General features: G+C 49.9%; 1 protein-coding gene across 1 annotated transcript in view; it reads left to right on the top strand.

The window, feature by feature from the left end:
* LOC141932310 (uncharacterized) overlaps positions 1-20,937 on the top strand; it is a 328,304-nt gene that overhangs the window by 15,161 nt on the left and 292,206 nt on the right. The window lies entirely within an intron of this gene.

Consider the following 20,937-nt stretch of genomic DNA (forward strand, 5'->3'; position numbering starts at 1 on the left):
AGCGTGGCACCACAGCCTCTTGGGGGAGTTCACTGCCCCCCTGCTCTCCGCAGCCCTCTGCCACCAGGTCCTTCCCAAAACTCGTACACCGGAGAACAGAACTGCTACAGGCAGCAGCACCCGTGTGGGTGTGGCAGAGCCCATCTGGTTCCAGCCGCGCAGGCACGCAGGGATGTGCAGCCACCTCAGCCCAGCAGAGCCGAGCAGTGTCACCCTTCCCGCACACAGCACGGGGCAGCACAGAGGCAGCACCGGCCGCGTCAGCCCCAGCAACACCCTCTGGCAGGCACCATGTCCTCGCTCTCTAGGAGTTGTCTGGCTGATCGGGGCCAACACGGACAAGGGCGGTCGTGGCCCCTGGTGTGCGTGGCCAAGGACAGGCAGCTGTAAGCTCCAGGCAGAGGAGGCTGCTCCTGCTCTCAGCTCCACGTGCCATTCTCCAAAGTGTTGGGAAATGCTGCAGCAGCCTCAGCTCCTCGGTCTGTCTCCTACGGCCGTCGTCGGAGCCGTGCTCACATGCGGGGTGCAGGGCAGTCCTGGCAGAGAAGCAGGAGGCAGCCGCCTCCCCTGCATTTGCTGAGCAGGGCCGGTCCCTGGAGGGGCGAGAGCAGTGGCCTGAAGAATGGCAGCCTCAAAGCTCATGAAAGGCGCGGGAGCTCCCTGCTGTCATCCTGGCTTGTGTGGACAGACGTCAGGCACACAGCTGAGGGCCCAGCCTGGGCCCGAGGTTGCCAGGGCAGGCTCTCTCTGAAAGCAGAATAGCTGCTCTCAAGGCCCCTGAGGCTGCCGAGGCACCAGTGGTGCCTGTAGCTGGTGCCTGCCAGCAGTTGGTGCTCATTGCTGTAAGGCGCCTCAGACAAGAATGCACCCAAAGACATAATTTTTGCAGCTGTGATGGTACATCCTGGGGAGGGCAGAGAAACCAACAGACACCACCTGTGGCAGTCAAAGATAAGAAAGCTGAGAAACTTTAGAGACAGAGCAATGAGCCAAGACAAGGCCATATATGAAAAAAACCTCAGAGTTCATGGAAAGGACACTAAGACACCTCTTCAGCAACCACTAGAGACCACCACAGACCACCGAAAGCCCTGTGGAAGCCCCTCAGAAACCCTTCCCCAGATTTTAGTACGCTTGCACAATGTATTAACGTAGGCATTAGATCCCCTGGAAATAGGTGTGTACTTTTTGGGAATTACATAAATATTCATTTCTTTTATTGTATATAATAAGTGTGCATTTGTCTTTCGACATGCACGTCAGGTGGAAGGATCCCCACTGCCTCCAGCGCTGCAGTAAAGAATGCCTACCTTCTAAAAACTTCAAACTAAGCATTAGAGGGTTCTTTTGAAACCGAATTTACAGTAACACCACGGCTGGGCCCCAGAGAAACAGGACTCGAGGCCACCTTCACTTAACCTGAAGAGAAACACACACAAATTACATGTCTTTGTTAAAGAGCCTACAGTGGTGCCAGTGCTCAGTGCTTGGATGTTGCCAAGGATCTGGGCTCCTTTTCATTTTTCCCCACAACTTGATGTCCAGAGGTGGTTTCCTCCAGAAGGGACACAAGGTTATGTCCCTGATGTCCAATACATTATTTCCCCATTCAAAGAAAGAGGAGGTGCCCATTTCCCATCACTACTAATCCAGATTGTGTCCCAAGGATGAAATTGTTTGAGTGTCACAATTCAAGTCCTCCCAGGTTTCGTTATTTGCCACAGGTGACCACATACCATTGAGGCGAGTAGTATAATTCCAACACATACACCCCAATCATAAAGCTTGAGCACCCAGCATTATTCTCTGTAGTTTGGTATCCACACTGCTACAGCTGTAAAATTTGTGCAATTCCGATGTTTGCCTTTCAATTTTTCCACAGTTCAAGAATAATTTAAGGCAGGGTATTTGAAACCTGCAGCAGCAGGCCGGAGTGGTTACTACCAGATTTACTCATTTGAGATCTTCTAGCTGTTTGACATTACAGAGGATTTTGCTTTAGCAGCCTGATACAGCAGTACACGGAAGTTACAACACAAGCGCTGTGTAGCGACTGCAATGTCCAGGCGAATCCCAGCACAACCCAGTACTGCTGCTCGCCCACCACTCCAGTTGTGAAGAAGGTACTGGGGAAGCCCTTGGCACTGTGCAAGCTGCCTAGTTGGCAGAGGAGAAAGCGCAGAGGTCTGAGCACTACTTAGAATAATTCCTCTTTCAAGGAAAATACTGATTCAGCTTTCTGCAAAGACGCACGTGCTCTCTCATGGCATGTAATGCCCAGAGAAGAGTGTCTCCTACTCAGGAGTGTGAGGAATGTAATAGTGATTCATGTTATGAAATACAGTGACCTTTGGTGTGAGACATACAGGAAACAAATGTGCTGCAAGCATTTTGTAATGTATGTATGTTAAAGAGAATTTGCCGTGGTTTACATTGTTAAATCGGTTGGAAGTTTTTTTTTTTCTGTAACCGCAGACTATGATATGGGGTCTGTTATTGCGCACGGGCAAAGGGGGAGCGGAAAAATACCAGAAAGACCCCTGTATTGAGTCCCTGACAACACCAGAAGATCTGAGAATGTTCGAGAAGCTCTACTATGCATGTGCAGACTAGGAGAAGGTTCGAGAAGCTCTATTACGCCTTCGCAGCCTAGATGTGGAAACTTTTTGGGAGAAATACGCCCATTTTCTGAATATGTATTAGGACTGACTATAAAAGGAAGTGATATAGCCCTGTATGGTGTGCGTCGGTGTGGAGCGGAAACCCCCCCAGCTCCCCGCTGTACCCAGCGCTGTTTTGCTTGTTCGTATTCCAATAAATTTATAAAACTATATTCTGGTTCTGCCTCTGGATTTATAACACACTGGATGAATAATCTTTTCTATCAGGATGCAATCAGGAACCCAACTCCAATTTGGCTTTGCGACAGCCTTTCCTCTGATCAGGAACCTGGAAATCTCAGCTCAGCCACTCACAAGTTTCCTGCTCGCAGGGAGACTGCTTATAACAGCGCAGCAGATTAAACACAACAAGCAGTCACTGCAAAAATCAAGGCAAACCCAGAGCTGCTGCTTGCCAGCAGAGCATTTTAATGGAGGGAGCAGAGCGAAGGACCCTCCTTTCACTGATCCCTTGAAAGTATGCAACTGCTTTCCATCACTCAGCTCCACCCAGACTGAGAAGGCTGAAGGGGTTCAGTTCTTCCTGCAGTCAGGGCCAAATAACGGGCACTTGTCACCACACATCTGCACTTGGGACTTGTCCACATCTGACTGACACAACCACTGCAACAACACAGCGCAACACCCAAAGTCTGTCCTAACACTGGATAACCACGCCTAGAGGGCACAGCTCATGGAACAGCAGGGCCAACCCTGAAACAGAGATCTGCCCAGGGCATGGGGGAGAACGGGGAGGAAGATGCAGGGCTGGAAGCACTGGGTTCCTGAAGCTAACAGCAGCACGGATGCAATCTAGACAAAAAGCTCTGCCTGCTGCATTCCCATTGAGTAATTAGCGGGAGGTTTAGCTTCTGTATTTGTAAGGTTGTCCTGTACCTTGCTAGAATATGGCTTGCTGGAGGGGTATGTCTCGTGCAGATCTGCAGTAGGGGATGTCCCAATTCACTCAGCCCTGGCAAATCAAAGCTGTATCCTAAGGACAGAAAGCAGAGCTGAGCTGAGAGATGGGACCACTGTGAAAGCCACTGCCTGACGTCCAGGACAGAAGAGCAGAGGTCTCCAGTCTCCATCACAAGGGGCCACTCCCAAAGTGCCTCCTACCTTGTGGTCAGTGAAGCCGTAACTTACAGACCTGTGACATCTTTGAGAAAGGGTCTGAAACCTCCACGACAAACAGCAGACGAGCCCCAGATGTCTTCAGCACAGGGTTGGACGGATTATTCACAGCCAGGGAATCAGCTAAATGCAGTTTAACTCATTTGCCTGCTTAATCCAGAGCACTTTTAAATCCCCATACACTGATCCAAGTTGCCAGAGGTATTTTATTCCCTGAGACCCCAAGATGCTAAAGTGGTTAAGAAAGCAATTTTTAATATACAAATCAAATTTCCTTCAGTGTTTAAGTAACTCTTGTTACTGATTTGATATGTTATTGATTTAATATAGATTAGTATTGTATTAATTTGTTTAGTTTTAATAGGAATATAGAAGATATTTAGTAAAAATCATATGCTGCATTTGCACTCTATACAGGAACCAAGGCTACTACGAACTCCCTTGTACAGCCCTGTACCAAGGCCGAAAGAACTGGTCAGAATCACCTAGTAGGAACATTTAGAACTAGATAACAGGCTTAAGATTCAAGATGATTTATATATATAACTTTTACTTATAAGGTATTTAATAACCTGAAAGAATGCAGAGAGATGTCAGAATCTAAATTAATGGGAAAATGGGGAAATTGGCTGAAGCAACATGTAAGTTTAAGCCAAGAAACAGTGTCCTCAAGCAATAGGTAATTCCGACAGGGGGAGATCGCGACCACCGACTCATTAACCACCGACTCGCATTACACCCCAGACCCATTTCCAGGTGTTTCTGGACTCTACTGCGCAGAATCGGAAATAGGAGGAGAGTATGATAATGATTTCCAGGAATTGTTATGTTTATGCATGAATACATAATGACTATGTATGAATGAGTTCTATATAAGATGTATGATTTTGGTGCATGGTGTGCGTCGTTGGTGAAAGGATTCACCTGCGCACCCGGCCGTCAATAAAGAAGTTCTGGCTCTCTTGGCGGGCACTTTGTTTTCATCGGGTGCTCTCTGCTTGCTGCTGCCCGCCTGCTGCCTGCTGCTGCCTGCTGCCCCGCCGTCCCTGTCCGGCTTCGCCTCCCGCGGGGTTTTGGAGCGTTTTCTCCCTTGGCAAACCACCATCTTCCTCCTCTTGGGTGGGATGTTGTCCCACAGGGAGGTCTCTCGTGCCTCGGCACTCCTGGCCGGCACGGGGCGCTTGGCCTGCTTGCCCCCCACCCGGCCCGATCCGGGTACCCCCCGGCAGGAGAGGGTGTCCAAGGGCAACGGCAGGCGGGTCAGAACCACCCGGGTCTGCCTCTGCAGCAGCTCCTCCATCAGCCGGGCCGTGCGGGGCAGGTGACGCCGGGAGGGACATGATTGGCTGGGCAGAGGGGTCTCCTGAGGGCCTTTCAGCAGATTCTCCAGGGGCAGGCGGTTCAGAACCACCTGGGGCTGCCTCTGCAGCACCTCCTCCATCAGCTGGGCCGTGTGGGGCGGGTGATGCCGGGAGGGACACGAGGGGCTGGGCAGGGGACTCAGCAGCGGGATCTCCCGTGGGCTCAGCAGGGGACTGTCCGGAAGAGCCTTCAGGGGACCCTTCCAGGGTCTCTTCGCAGGACTGTCCTCTGAGCTCTCCTCTGAGCTCTCCTCTGAGCTCTCCTCTGAGCTCTCCAGAGGACTCTCCTCTGAGCTTTCCTCGGAGGTCTCCAAGGGACTCAGTGGCAGCCAGGTGGGTAGTTCTGCCGCCATCCCGCCCTGCTGCCCTGTGTGGTCCTGCGAGGGGGAGGCCGGCACTCCCCAGAATGGGTCAACATCCCCCAGCATCGCTACTGCCAGGCAGTCCTTGCGCCAATCGCCCTGCGCCCTGTACCCCAAGAAGTTGGGGGCTTCGCTGGAGGGGGTGGTGCTGGCGAGGCTGTCGAGGACATCAGGGAAGATGATTTCACCTTCCATCAGCATCACCGCCGTTGCTTCCTCGTTATCGCAGCTGTGCTCTGCCCTGTACTCTGAGAGGTGGGGGAGCTCGTTAAGGGAGGTGGTCAGGTTGGAGACATCAGGGACATTGGGGATGGTGTCCTCACCATCCCCCAGCCCTGCCGCCACGGCTCGCTCCTTGGGGCAGCCGCCCCCTGCCACGTACCTGCAGAGGTCAGGGAGCTCCTCGAGGACCTCAGCAGGCAAGTTGGGGGCACTGGCGGTCGAGATGGTGTCCCCACTGTCCCCTAGACATGCCACCGCTGCTTGGTCCTGGGGGCAGTCAACCTCCACCGCGTACGTGGAGAGGTCGGGGAGCTCATCAAGGCAGGTGGTGTTGGTGAGGCTGTTGGGGAAATCAAAGACATCAGGGACGGTGTCCTCGCTGTTCCCCACCCCCCCCACCACCCGATTCCACGTACCTGCAGAGGTCAGGGAGCTCATTAAGGAGGGCCGTCGAGTCTGGGACATCAGGGACGGTGTCCTCGCTGTCTGCGGTGTTGAGCCAGGTGAGGAAATGGTTGGCAGTGGTGTCCTCTGCCTGCTCAGGAGAGGCCTCCGCGAAGGCATCTGGCTCCTGCTCGAGCAGGTCCACGGGCTTCAGCTGCACCAGCTGCCCCGGGGCCCCCATGGTCCCTGATCCCCCCTGCCAGTCGCTGGCCTGGGGCAGCAGGTAGGTGATAGGGGTCAGCTGGGCAGGCTCAGAGGACACTGGCAGACCCGGGACAGAGCGCAGCATGTCGGCAGTGACCGGTGGCGGCGCGGCTGCAGCACTGGTGCTCTGACACCCTGTCGTCGGGTGGTTTGTATCTGAACCATTATGACATCACCCCTAACGACACCCCGTAACCTGGGGCTGGCTGTGAGCCGCTCCGCAGGCAATGGGGTCCTGGACACTCCAGCCCCTCGCTCCATGGCTGCCCTCAGCCTTTGCTTAACCACAGCCCAGACGACACTGGGGCCTGTACCTGCACCCTGCTGATGGCTGCTCTGAGCAAAAACAGCCTTGAGACTGCCCTGCAACTTTTCAGTGTTATTTGGCCTGGTGTAAAGCTCCCCAGATGTAGGCACCAACTGCCCTGGTACCAGCTCACGCAGGAGGAAGCTGAGGCACAGGCTGGCTAACGCCAGTGATGAAGCCGCAACTACTCTGTCCCTGCCGTATCTGCTGCCAGTTTGGAGGGGTGGAAGGTGCCGCCCGGGGCACAGGAGAGGAGAGCGGGGGGACAGGGAGCCCCGTCCTGACTCCTCACTGGCTTCAGTCCTGCCCAGCTGCTTTTCCTCTGTGCCGGGACGGAGCGCACAGTGGGGGCTGGAGGGCGTTGGTCCCCCAGGAGCTGCGCGGGATCCCGGGGTATCTCTGTTGGTGGCTGTTCGTGCAGTTACCTGTTAGTTCCCTCTGCCTGTGGCAGCACAGCTCTGTGCTGGGGCTGTATTTGTGTCAGTGCCTTTATGTGTAACGGCTCCTCTGTCTCACGGTACCTCAGTCAGTCGAGGTGTCACTTGCTGTATCTGCCGCTGCTTGTCTCATTGAATGTGTCCTTGTATCTGTGACTGTACTTGTACCCTAAACTGCATCTGGAATTGTCTGTGTATCTGCAATTGTAGCTATTTTGTGCCTCATCTGCAACTGTACCTGCAATTCAGTGTGAGTCTGTGTCTGTAGTTATATTGACACGGGTGATGGAGCCAGTGCCTGTATTTCTGATAGTGCCAGTATCTGTCTCTCTAATGGTGTCTGGACCTGTAACTGTACCTGTAACTGTATCTGCATTGATAATGCATCTGCAGTGGTGTCCTCAGTGCAAATCCTTTCTGTAGTTCCATCTGGAATAGTATTTGCATCTGCAGTGGTATCTGCAGCCGGAATGGCATCTGCATCTGCATTTGTGTCTGAAATTGTACATGCATGGGCATGAATAAAGGAATTCCCTTTGTAATCCTGTACGTTGTGTCCCAGCCTCTCTCCTTGGTCAGCATGAGCCAGTTGCCCAATTTCGGTGACAGCTCCCCATCACGGCCACACGGTAGCGGTACCAGCACCAGTTCTACCACAGTTGGGAGTGGAGAGGGAGAGGACAAAACCAACCCAAAAGCACCCCAACATCCCGCTCATCCCCACTGCTGGGGCAGGATGGGGCAGCACACACACGTCGGTATCGCAGGGCCACCGGTGCCGGCCCCATCCCTTCCCCTTGGACACAAAATTCACCTCCCCAAAAAGATCATGCTTGCGATGGGAGATCGCGGAGATGGGGAGACTGTTGGCATAGGAAACCATCACGGGGCTGAGAAATCGTCATTGAGATGGGAAACCATCATCAAGATGGGAAATCAGCATTGGGATGGGAAGCTGTTGGGATGGGAAACCATTGTGGGGATGGGAAGTAATCATTGGAGACTGGATGGGGAACCTGAGCAGGATGGGGAACCGCTGAGATGGGAGGTGTGGTGTGAAGAAGCAAAACCTCATAAGGCTGGCTGAAGCAGGTGCTGGTGGGATGATCGCCATGGGGCCAGACCCCCAAAACCCTGTTTGCCCCAAAGAGACCCCGCACTGCCCAACCACCATGGCAGGTGCAGCAGCAGGCTCCCGCTCCTCCTCAGGCTCCTGCTCTCCAGGGACCTCCCCCACCAGCTCTGTCCCCAGGCTCTCACCCCATCACCCCTCTTCGCTTCCCCCTACAGAGAGGTTCCCTATGCAGCTGCTGGTGGCATCAGAGGTGCCTGGCGGGAGCTTCACCACCCCAGCCATGTCACCGCCGGTCCCTGCCTGAGTGCTGCCCTCTGTCACGGCGCTGCCAGTGTCCCGTGAGCCTGCCCAGGCCCACACTGTCACCTGCCAGCTGGCCCAGGCCACCGCCTGGCAGGGGGTGCCCAGGGCCCTTGGGGCCCCGGGCAGGTGTGTTGCAGGTGAGTGTTTTAGATCACTTGAAGAGTCGCTGTGGAAGGTATCAGCAAAGAGTGATTTTAATGTGATGTTATAAAAGTGTGACTTCGCAAAGTTCAATGGCAACGTTCACTCTATTACTTACTACATGGAAGAAACATACAAAGGAAAATCAAGTTAGAATTTATTTACAATTATTTACACAGAGACCAGAAACATAAAAAGGTAAGGGAGACCCTCCCGTTGAGTCACAAAGTTCAGAATGGACCCCCTTGCTTTCTAAACTCCTGATGGAGCTTAGATGCAGCTAGATTCAATCTTAATCCCAGACTTGGTCAATGGTTTATGCCTAATGGGAGAGGTACAAAGGGTAAAGAAGACCTCCCGTTGAGTCACGAGGTTCAGAACAGACCCCCTGGCTTTCTAAACTCCTTCTCAGAGAGAAGTCTAGGTGAGGCTGGATCCAGGCTTAGTCGCAGACTTGGTCATGTTTTGCTGATCAGGGATATCAATTAAACTCAGACACCAGAGTGAAAAGAGCAGGTGTATTTACTAGAAATAACTAAATAATGTAACAGAATAATACAGAAAACATACAGTAAGAAAAGACAGAATAGTGCACTTAAACAAATAGGAAAATACAGGGTAATGCATCAAATCTTTGCTACCTGAGGGAGAGAACAGTGATTAAGAAAGATACATCACCACTTGCATACGTTACCATCATCCAGATCCGCAGTCGCTGGGGAGCCCCGGTTACAGCGAGGATTTGGAGAACCTTTCCCTGCAAGTGGGAAATCCTACGCGGTGCGTCCACCCGTAGGTGAGGCTTCCAAAGTCGCTGTGAGCGGGCCCAGCCTTATATACCTAAAAATCAGTAAGCCAGAATAGCTGGCACCTTTGTTTTAAGTGGAAACATCTGGTTTTCATCTCACATTAGGTTCCCCCCCAGAGCCTGGCCAGGGCTTAAGGGAGAAGCTAAGGGAGTTTCCCTGCTGGTCTAATTAATTTATGAGCAAGGTCACAAGGCCAGACAACTGTTTCTGTGGCCTTGTTATCTTGCTCACACATAAAGAAATATAAGGATACATTCAAGATAGACATGTTTTATGATGTTTAAGCTATATCTTCTATGCATATTTCACTAATGACTACATACGGAGTTAGCAGTTTCAGTTCAGGGCCTGTTGCTCAGGCTTCAGTATTCCCACCTTTTACATCAGAATAGTTGGTTTGCTATAACTTAGTGTAATACCTGTTAGCACAATGGTTATCAGTTATAAAATGTACAGGATTCATCTATAGGTCAACTCTGGCTTGGGCTTATTGTCCAAGCCTTAGCACTTCAGGTCAACAGTTTATGTCTAATGGAATTAATATAAAGGGTAACTCTTATGAACATAAATGGTAACTCTTGTTGAGTTATTACGCCAATTTGTCAATGAGCCCAGCTAACTCCTGCCCCAAGATCCTTTTCCCCCTCTGGGACAGGTGCTTCCCATCTAATGCCAAAAGCTCTGGCGTCCTGTACACCAACCCATGATTGAAAAGTCCAAAGCCCTGACGGTAACACCAGTCTTGGAGCCACACGTTCATCTGTTGAGTTCTCCGGTATTCTTCTTCATCCATCCCCACAACTGAAGGGATGGAGGAGAACACAATTTGTGCCCCCGACCCCTTAATTAGTTTCCCAAGGACCTGAAATCTCTCTTCATTGCTTTAGGCCTTCTCCTGGTAATGTCGTTGCTACCTATCTGAAAAGCCAAGAGCGGGTAGCAGTCCTTGGGTCTCACTAGAGCGGGGAGTTTTGCCGGGAGGTCCTTGACGTGGGCCCCGGGGAGGCAGCAGAATTGGAATAATTGGGAGCTATTTGGTACCTTTGAATGTTTGATCTTATACTGAACTTTAGGACAGAAGAACAGGAAACATAAGAGAAACTGGATCCCCAGAACATGTAAAAAGGTGCTGAAATAGTAGTTTAAAGGTAAAACTTAGAAATAGGAATAGAAAGCCTATAATCTTTATCTAACTTGGACAGAAATGCTGAGTTAAAGGAAACAGGCTTATCTTTAATACTTTAATACGGGAGTTATCCTGCTGATTGGATGGAGGGAAGGAAGGGGTGGAGAATGGATAAGTGGAGAGGAAGAGGTATATTTTAAGGCTGTTGCTGCAGACCTATATATATACATGCCTATATATATACATGCCTCTCTCTATATACCTATATATATACATGCATGCACATAACAAAACGGACAAACGTACAGAAACAAAGGTGTTTGGATTCAGTAGAATGAACACAGAACAGACATACACACACAGAAACAAGGGTACGTACCCCCCCCACACACACACACACAGAGTAAAGAGAAGCTAGCTCAAAGAAAATTTCCCTCTCGAGTTTAGAGCAAATACTCACAATGCCTTGGCATTCCTCAACGGGCGATAATTGAGACTCGAGCGGGGGACTTCGCCCTGGCCTTCCGTCTGGAGCAGACGACACCTTAAGGGTTTGGTACCTGAGAGGCGTCCCAGCTCAGGGGAGATGCTGGTCACAGGCCCGCTGCGATCCAGGAGAGCTCAAAGGGTCTCCCTGGTGGTCGCCATTTATAGGGCCCAAGATAATTGACTTTTGTCAGATACCTTCTGGTGCCTTCCAGCAGTTACAAAAGAATTTGATTAATGTGCGACTCTGTTATTGTTCCCATTTGACCACATCCCAGGCACAGGTGTGCCAGGCCCTTAGGAGTTGATGGGCCGTTATAGCTGTTTCCAAGCAATCGGGACGGGCAGGAGCCAGGCTCGTTAACATTGTCAGTCCTTATCTCCACAGGTTGGTGTATAGCTCGGGGGATGTGGGTGGAATCGCACCTAGCACCAAGCAGCCCAACAAAGGGGGGGAGGGGGGGGTAAGAATTGCACCACCACAATCCACCCCGTGACTAAAGTCAATTTATCTTGTCCATAGAGTGGCAGTGTGGTTGCCTCTTGCCTCTATGCCTATAAACAGAGGATGCCATAATCCAATTACAATTGAAGGAAATTTTGTGTTTGATTAGCTTCAAAAAAAAAGTTTGGGGATAGTGTACACACTAATCCCTGTTTTGGGATAGTGTACACACAGGGATACTTTTGTAACTGAGTAATCTGTTTATCCATCCTCCAAACCTTAATACACAATTCAATTATGAGCAGTAAACATATTAAGAAAATCATGACCAGGTGGAACATGGAATTAAACAGTTCTGTTGCGGTGGGTGACCATCCAGATAAGCTTTCCCACCACTGATGTTCTCCATCCCTTTTGACTCTTGTTAACACTTGATGTATTTCTTCTATATCATGTTGGACCGTGATAAGAGTCTTTTGTCCAGTTTTCTGTGCTTGTTGCAGGAGGTCGATTAAGTCAGGATGTTGGAGGAGTTGTATGGACAGTACCATCTATTAATAAGGAATCACATCGTGTTCGCATGCAAACACATCCTTTTCCAACATATATGACTACGGTTTCAGGGGTTTCATTTGGGTGGATCTCAAAGTGACAAATGTTTTGTTCAGTATCAAGACAAATGTCTTCTCAAGAGTATTTCCTTCACAAATGAAGCCTCGTTGTTCTCGCACAGTACATGCATTTACATCAATTGTTTGCCATTTCCCCTCCTTCTGGTAGGCCCATACTTTATGTTCTGAGGGATAGAGTATGTTTCCATTGTGATTTAGTCCTAATGCAAGGATTGGGTATATGCTGTACACTGGAGCATTGCATATGGTGAGGACAAATGCAATAATCCTATCACCTTCTGTGTAGTGAGTGAAGTTGACCAATTAGACCTGCCTTTTCTTGTAGTGTTTATGTCGGGTACGACTTGAAGGACCCAGACAGAACGGCCTGTACTGCTCCGTTGTTAGAGGGGGATGTACTGGAACTTGTAGGCTACAAACCTTGGGAGGCCTGATAAAGGGAAGAGAAAGCACTGGGAAAAGTGCTGATATGGTGAAGAATTGCTAACCTGTGAGTCATGCTTGATAAACGGCCGAAGACGGTGCAGACAGCAAGGAATTTAGAGTTTTTTATAGGAGCGGCTTAGTTGCTATTAGTCCAATTGCTAAAGTTTAAGTAGCTACCAACTAGCGCGCGCTGATAAGAATTCTGAAGCATAGCAACCAATCAGTTTAACACACGCATCTTCTGATTTTCTATAAAAATGAGTGTTACATGCAATAAAGTGGAGAACTTTGCTTGCATCAAGCCTGTCTCCCGTCTCTCAATCGCGGCAAATTGGTGACCCCGACGTGATCCGAGTTCGGGACGCGATCGGGTCCAGGAACCGCCTATCTGTGCGGCAGGCTGCGAGTCCCACGGAACGCTGAATGAGCTGCTGAAAGGAAGCAGGAGCCGGCCGGCCTGAAATCCCTCTGGAGTAGAGAGGTGAGCTGTGGGAAACATGGGGAATCAAGCGTCTTCCCCCGAGAGAGACGTATATGAGCTTATGAAAGCTCTTCTTCAAAAGCATGGGAAAGTTATCTCTGGGCACGACCTTAAAGCCATGCTTAAATGGGTACAAATGAAGATACCCGCTGTAACTGCTTCTAATATTTTTACGCGGGAACTCTGGGATGATGTGGGGGTGAAGTTGTGGGATTCTGCCACATCGGGGAATGTAGAAGCACAGCATATGCTCCCGTGGTGGAGGATCATTTTTGAAGCTTTAAAAGCTCAAGAGGAGGTTAATAATGGCGACGTAAAGACTAAAGGGAATACCCCCGCCGCCCTGACCGTTACCCCCACGGTCCCTTCTCCGCCTTCGGAAAGTCAAAGTTGCCGAGGACCCCCAGAGGTCGGTGCCGCAAATTATCCTGCGGGGGTGGACTCCTTTGATTCGGGGCCGGTAGATCCCGAGAAGGAGCCGGACTTATGTCCCCCTGACCCACACGACGCATGGGCTAATATAAAACGCCAAGCCTTAAAGGAAGGGGATCTCGAGATTGCCAAAATGATAGTTACTCCTGTGATTTATCAGGGCTGGGGGGCACAATGGGAAGCCTTATCTTTCTCTGTAATTAAGGAGTTGCGCCGTACCATCACTGAGCACGGGCTTTCCTCTCCTTATTTCGCAAGCCTGTTAACTTTGGTTTTTGATACCTATGTAATGACTCCTCATGATTTAAAATCCTTAGCGCAATTACTGTTAACTCCGACTCAGTTTTCGTTGTGGGAGTCGCACTGGAGGGGAGGGCTCCAAGTACTTCTCCGTGCATTTGCGGGTCATGCTAATCAAGCTGTGGCTGCTTTAACTATAGAGCATCTTACCGGCACGGGTCAGCACACTGATCCGGTAGCCCAGGCTCGGGATATCCCTCGGGAGGCTCTAGAAGCCATCCATGAGGAAGCGAAAAAGGCCTTTTTTAAGGTCCCGGACACACAGAAGCCACAGAAAGCTTTTACAACTATTACTCAAGAACCTCGAGAGCCCTATATGCAATTTATTGACAGATTAAAGCAGGCTCTGGAGCATCAGATAGATAATGTGGAAGCGCGGGACATTCTGTTGCTGAAACTGGCTGTTGAAAATGCTAATGTGGATTGTAAAAAGCTCCTGAAATCCCTTCCTAATCTGAATCCTACACTGGTTGAAATGGTGGAGGCTTGTAATAGAATTGGCACTGTGGATCATAAATTTGAGGCCATGGCTGCTGCCCTTGCAGCCATGCGTGGTCCGTCAAGCTTGGGAAATTGCTATGTCTGTGGTAAATCAGGGCATTTTAAAAAGAATTGCCTGACTATGAATGCAGGGGCTAGGCACCAAGGCCCTGGGGTTTGCCCTAGATGCCGAAAAGGGCATCATTATGCTAATCAATGTCGGTCTAAGTATGATTTTCAGGGTCAACTGATACAGGGAAACTGGTCGCGGAGCGCGGGGCAGCGACGCGCGCAGACACAAGTGCCACAGCTGACATTCCAGCCCTCACGGAGGGAAGCAGCAGTGCCTCAAGTCTTCGTCCAGCAACAGCTGGGAGCGCAGGATTGGACCTGGCAACCGCTCACACAGTAACATTACTTGATTGCTCAGTTCACTTGCTGTCGACAGATATCTCGGGACCCTTACCCCCTAAAACACAAGCGCTGTTGTTAGGAAGGTCATCTACTACATTGTCAGGGCTTTTTGTATTACCAGGGGTCGTTGACTCTGACAGTACTGACGAAATTAAAATTATGGCATGGACTCCGTTTCCTCCCTGCACGATACCTAAAGGTAGTCGTGTAGCGCAATTAATATTGATTCCTGCGGGGACGAACTCCCCCGCTCCTAGTCAATCTTATCAAAGGCGGGGAGGATTTGGGTCTACAGGGAACCCACAAATTCTATGGGTGCAATCTATTTCTCAGAAGCGACCCGTATGTCAATGTATCCTTATTCGTGGAGAGCAGCAAGTAGTACTAAATGGAATTATTGATACTGGAGCTGATGTCACGATAATATCTGTGGCTAAGTGGCCTCCATAATGGCCTCTGGATAATGTTTCCTACACGTTAGCTGGAATTGGAGGAACTGGTAACAGCCGTCAAAGTGTGGAATTAATTCAGATTCAAGGTCCAGAGGGGCATATAGCCTCTGTTAAACCTTTTGTGTTACCTGTCCCTCTGATCCTGTGGGGACGTGATGTGCTGTCCCAGTGGGGAATGTCCATTCGGACCCATTTTTAGAGGGGGCCATTGAAGCGCGCGACACCCTTAAATTGACATGGAAGACCGAGACCCCTATTTGGGTAGATCAATGGCCCCTACCACTGGAAAAGCTTCGCGCCCTCCAAGAATTAGTTACAGAGCAATTAACAAAAGGGCATATTGTACCTTCTACCAGTCCTTGGAACTCGCCTATTTTTGTCATTAAAAAACAAACCGGCAGGTGGCGCTTGTTCCACAACCTCAGAAAAATTAACGACGCCATGGAAGACATGGGGGCCCTCCAACCAGGACTCCCGTCACCTACTATGATTCCTCAAAATTGGTGTTTGACTGTTATTGATCTTAAAGATTGCTTTTTCAATATCCCACTGCACCTTGATGATGCTCCTAAATTTGCCTTTTCAGTTCCAAGCATCAACATGCAAGCCTCGTTGCAAAGATACCAGTGGGTTGTGCTGCCACAAGGAATGAAGAATAGTCCTACAATTTGTCAGTGGTATGTAGCTAAAGTACTTAGTCCTGTTAGAGCCACGATACCTAATGTTTTGTTATATCATTATATGGACGACATCTTGGTGGCCACACAACATCACGAGGTCATGGAGGAAGCTACAGCCCTTGTCACAGCTGCTGTCAACTCGGCAGGCCTCTGTATTGCACCGGAAAAAATTCAAAAAATATCACCTTGGAAGTACTTAGGTTGGCGCATCAGGGCTCAGACTATAGTTCCTCAACCCTTACAGATACAGACAGACACTAGAAACTTGCATGATGTACAGAAATTGTTGGGAACAATCAATTGGGTCCGATTAGCTACCAATTAGCGTGCGCTGATAAGAACTCTGAAGCATAGCAACCAACCAATTTAACACACGCATCTTCTGATTTTCTATAAAAATGAGTATTACATGTAATAAAGTGAGAAGAACTTTGCTTGCATCAAGCCTGTCTCCCGTCTCTCAATCGCGGCACATGACATCACATGGTATGAAATACTCCAATGAAAATTAACTCCATCCTGGTCGAAACTGGGACACTGGACGTGGAGGCCGGGCTGGAGGCAGGCGGGCCAGGCGTTTGTCCGGGCTGGCGAGGGCCAGGCCCCTGTGTTACTGATTTGGTATGTTATTGATTTAATATAGATTAGTATTAATTTGTTTAGTTTTAATAGGAATATAGAAGATATTTAGTAAAAATCACATGCTGCATTTGCACTCTATACAGGAACCAAGGCTACTACGAACTCCCTTGTACAGCCCTGTACCAAGGCCGAAAGAACTGGTCAGAATCACCTAGTAGGAACATTTAGAACTATAGATAACAGGCTTACGATTCAAGATAATCTTACATATAAGGTATTTAATAACCTGAAAGAATGCAGAGAGATGTCAGAATCCAAATTAATAGGAAAATGGGGAAATCGGCTGAAGCAACATGTAAGTTTAAGCCAAGAAACAGTGTCCTCAAGCAATAGGTAATTCCGACAGGGGGAGATCGCGACCACCGACTCATTAACCACCGACTCGCATTACACCCCAGACCCATTTCCAGGTGTTTCTGGACTCTACTGCGCAGAATCGGAAATAGGAGGAGAGTATGATAATGATTTCCAGGAATTGTTATGTTTATGCATGAATACATAATGACTATGTATGAATGAGTTCTATATAAGATGTATGATTTTGGTGCATGGTGTGCGTCGTTGGTGAAAGGATTCACCCGCGCACCCGGCTGTCAATAAAGAAGTGTCTGCTTATCTACATCAAATTGGTGTTGATAAGTTTTATTCCGAGTTTTTCGGTAACAGTTTCTGGCGACCCAGATGGGACCTCGCTGAGAGAGACCGGAGGAGTCGGGGACCTGATTGGTTCCAGCCGGCACCGAGGATTTCTCGGGGATACCCATCGATCCCCGATCCGTAAGGCTCTTCGCGACGTTCCCTGGATTTTGGTAAGACACTTCTTTTGTACTAGGAGTGGGTTAGAGTCCCACCCTAGGAAAGTGGGTTAGAGTCCCACTTGGGAGTGGGTTAGAGTCCCACACAGTGGGTTAGAGTCCCACTGTATAAGTCTGCCTGTCAGACGCGGCGAAAGCTGCGCAGGGTTGGACTAAAGGATCCTAGTGGAATTGGAAGCCTAGGCGTCTGCCCGTAAGGCATAAGCGAAAGCTATTGCAGGGTTGGACAATAGTGGAATGTATGGAATTTGGAGTAATGAAAACCTATATGCTATAGTGTTTTCGATGATATGATAAGGACTCGAGTTGTGGAATTTTATGTTTGTTTAATAGTATACCGGGTTAAGATTAATGGTTGTATAGTGATACGTTATATTCCTGCGTTTAAAGTAATAATTGTGAGGGGGTGTGTGTGTGAGCTTGAGACGTACAAATAAGTACAAAGCGAGTGTGGAGTTCGGATCCGCGGTTCTGTTATCTTGTGAGAGGTGCAGCCGGAGAAGAACGAAGCGGCAGATTTGAGTGATTGTATATTATACTGTGAAGTGAGTAACCATGGCATCTAAGTTAACTCATTTGTTTAAGAGTAAAAGTGTGGGCAATTTGGCTGCAAATGATAAAATTCCGAAAAACTCCCCGTTAGGATGTTTATTGGCACACTGGGGAGATTTACATGAGGATTTACGAAAAAGTCAGATGATTGGATATTGTAATCATTGGTGGCCTTTGTATACACTGGAGAGTCAGGAGAAATGGCCTGTGCATGGGACATTGAATTATGACACCATCCTGCAGTTAATGCTGTTCTGCAGGAGGGAAGGAAAATGGAGTTGTTATAAGTAGATTTCTCAAATTGATGTGAGTCAGAGCCAATCAAAATTTCAATTGTTTATTTAGCAAGCGGCAACAAGCAAAACAGCGCTGGGCAGCCGGGGAGTCCTTGCTCCACCAACGGCGCGCGCTCACTTCCCGAGGGTCCGTCTTTTTTATATCCTCCGCCTTCCGGTATCGGGTCTCTCTGAGAGGTGTACCCTGCGTCTGCGCACTTTGCAGCTAGGGGGTCGCTCCATCCGGGTCTTCTTCACGTCACCAACTCCTTGTATTTCCTGCTTTCCTGAGAGTGGCTCACAAAGCTTTTGTTTATATCTTACAGAATATAGACACTACCCCCTTTTTTTTCTTCTTCTTCTCCCCTTTGTCTTTCTCCCCTTTGTCCTTCTTCCCTTTCTCCCTCTTTTCAGTCTTTTGCATAGTAGGAGTCCTTGCTTCAGCATTTCAACTTAGATAAGCACTTGCAGTCAGTTAGTCGTTACACAGTGTAATAGTTAAGATTAAGCTTAGGCCTACATAGTTTATGGAATAACATGTCACGAGCTCCCAGTATCTTTAATGGAATTTGATGAACAAACAGTTTACTGTCTATCACAGGAGTGAAGTACCATATGTAGATTTATTCTTTTATTTAAGACGAAGAATGGATTGGCAGGAAGAATGTAAGATAACTAGTAAAGATAATTTGGTAATGGCCATGACTTCTGATGATAAGAAGGTGAAAAAGTGTTGTTCTGAATGTACCCATGAAAAGGAGTGTTTAAAGAAAATAACTCCCAAAGAGGATGAAGGACCAGAGTTAGATATATCCCCTCTTAGGAGAGAAAGGATTCAAGAGCCAAGAGAACAGGGAACAGGTGGGGGAACCAGACAGTAGCGGAATAGAGGATGTGGGGGAAGGACCATCAGACATTGTAATGTATACCCCTATTTCTCGGAGAACTCAACAGCCAACACAAACAATTGCTCCCCTGCGGCAGGGAGTTGGAAATGTTGGGCCAGTATATGTGAAAGTGCCTTTTTCTGTCACAGACTTGATGGCTTGAAGGCAGGCAGCAGAGATATGTAGAGAAGATCCTGAACGGGTTGGCACCGTGGTAGAGTTGCTTCAGTGGACAGTCCGGCTGTTCAGGTGGGAGGGACGGTGCTGGTGGTTGGGATCCCGAAGTTTTGGTGCGGCGCCTGCAGAGAGAGGAGACTGCTGAGGCCTGATTGAGGGCGGGTGCGAGGGTGTGGGGCAGCACTGGGCACCCCGTGGAGTGTGGGCACCCAGCTGCACATGGGAGCCGTGGGCACAGAGAGCTCTGTGCAGAAAATGGGGTGCCCCTCACCCCTCGGCTGGGGCTCTGCTGGCCTGCCCTGGGCTCATCTCCTCTCCGCCCTCACCATCCTGACCTGGCTGCTCTGCACGTGCCGGGAAGGAGACCTGACCCCAGCAGAGCGAGGGGACCAGAGCTGGGCACGGCCCTGCGGGGCCAGGAGAGCCTCCTGTTCTCCTGGCTCCTGGTGCTGCCAGAGACCAGCACGCGGCTCCCCTGCCCGTCCCTGCCCAGACAAGGGGCAGCCTCGGCTCTCAGGGAGGGGAGGGGCCCTCCATCCTCTCTTCAGAACACTTATCCAAAGAGATGCAGACCTCTGCACAGACAAAACCCCTGGGGGCCTGTGCTGAGAACACGCACGCTGGCAGCATTTGGGCGCAGATGGGACAGACCGACCCTCCTGCTCCAAAGCCAGGCTGAGAGCTGGGAAGGTTCATCATCACAGTCTGAGCTGCCGGGACACCTTGGCCGAGGGGAACATGTGGGGTTTACAGCTTCGCCTAACACGGTGATTTCCGCCGGGAGGTTCACTGGCAGGGAGATGTCACTATTGTGCTGCTCCCTTTCCATGGCAACGCCCTTCCTCACTGCTCTTCTTCCTGACCTTGCCCTGCCTACCTCTGTCACTGGGTCTGCTCTTGCTGGGGGAGGGTTGCTTTTAAGTAACACTTGCAACAGGAAGAAGGGGGTTCAGAAAATAGTGCCCATGAATTGAGAGGGCAGTTCCAACTTCTTGCAGCAGAAATCTCAGTAGAGTTTGGCCAGTGACTAACTCGGCACTCCAGAATACCCCACCTCTACATGCTTCACGGCTAATAGAACAGCCATCTGAGACAGAAGTTTGCCAACACTCACCGTTTTAACTTCATGCACACATGGACCACACAGAAGGAGATCACGGAAGCCAGAATGAAGCCCAGACCACGCAGGGCCTCTTTTACGATGTACGTCCAGGGATTTTTATGATCCGTGGCATTTGGTCTACTCTTGCCGTCCGTTCCTGGAGGAACAATTCTGTGCGTTAGTGTGTCCCGCACATGACTGGTCATCTCACAGGAGGTCTGACATGGCCAGGGCCAGTTCCTTCTCCCTTTGTCAGCAACTCTGAGCCAGTGACTGTCCTGGGGCTGTGATGTTTCCTTGGTTTCAGCAGAAGAAAGGCAACTCCCAAAGCCATTGCACATCAATGCACTCTGGAGCGTCCCTTTCTCCTCTCAGCTTTGCCTACACTCTGGGGTGGCCATAATTGAGTTTTCCCAGTGTCAGGGGTTCCTCCCCTTTCTTGGTCACCTTTCCCATCTGCGCACAATTCCTTTGGCGCTTGCCCACCGTCAGTCTCCGAGGCTTGCTAGTGCTGCTGCACGGAGGCTCCCTCTGGCCCTTTGGGACAAGTCGTCCCTCTGAACTGAAAGTCATCGGGCCAGATGGAGAGCGTGTGGGGGAGCACAGCAATCGCCCCTTTGAGCGAGAGGGACAGAAAACATCCCTGCATCAGGGCGCGCCCCCCCAGCTCT

The sequence above is a fragment of the Strix aluco genome, chromosome 19 (genome assembly GCF_031877795.1).
Source record: "Strix aluco isolate bStrAlu1 chromosome 19, bStrAlu1.hap1, whole genome shotgun sequence".
NCBI lineage: Eukaryota > Metazoa > Chordata > Aves > Strigiformes > Strigidae > Strix > Strix aluco.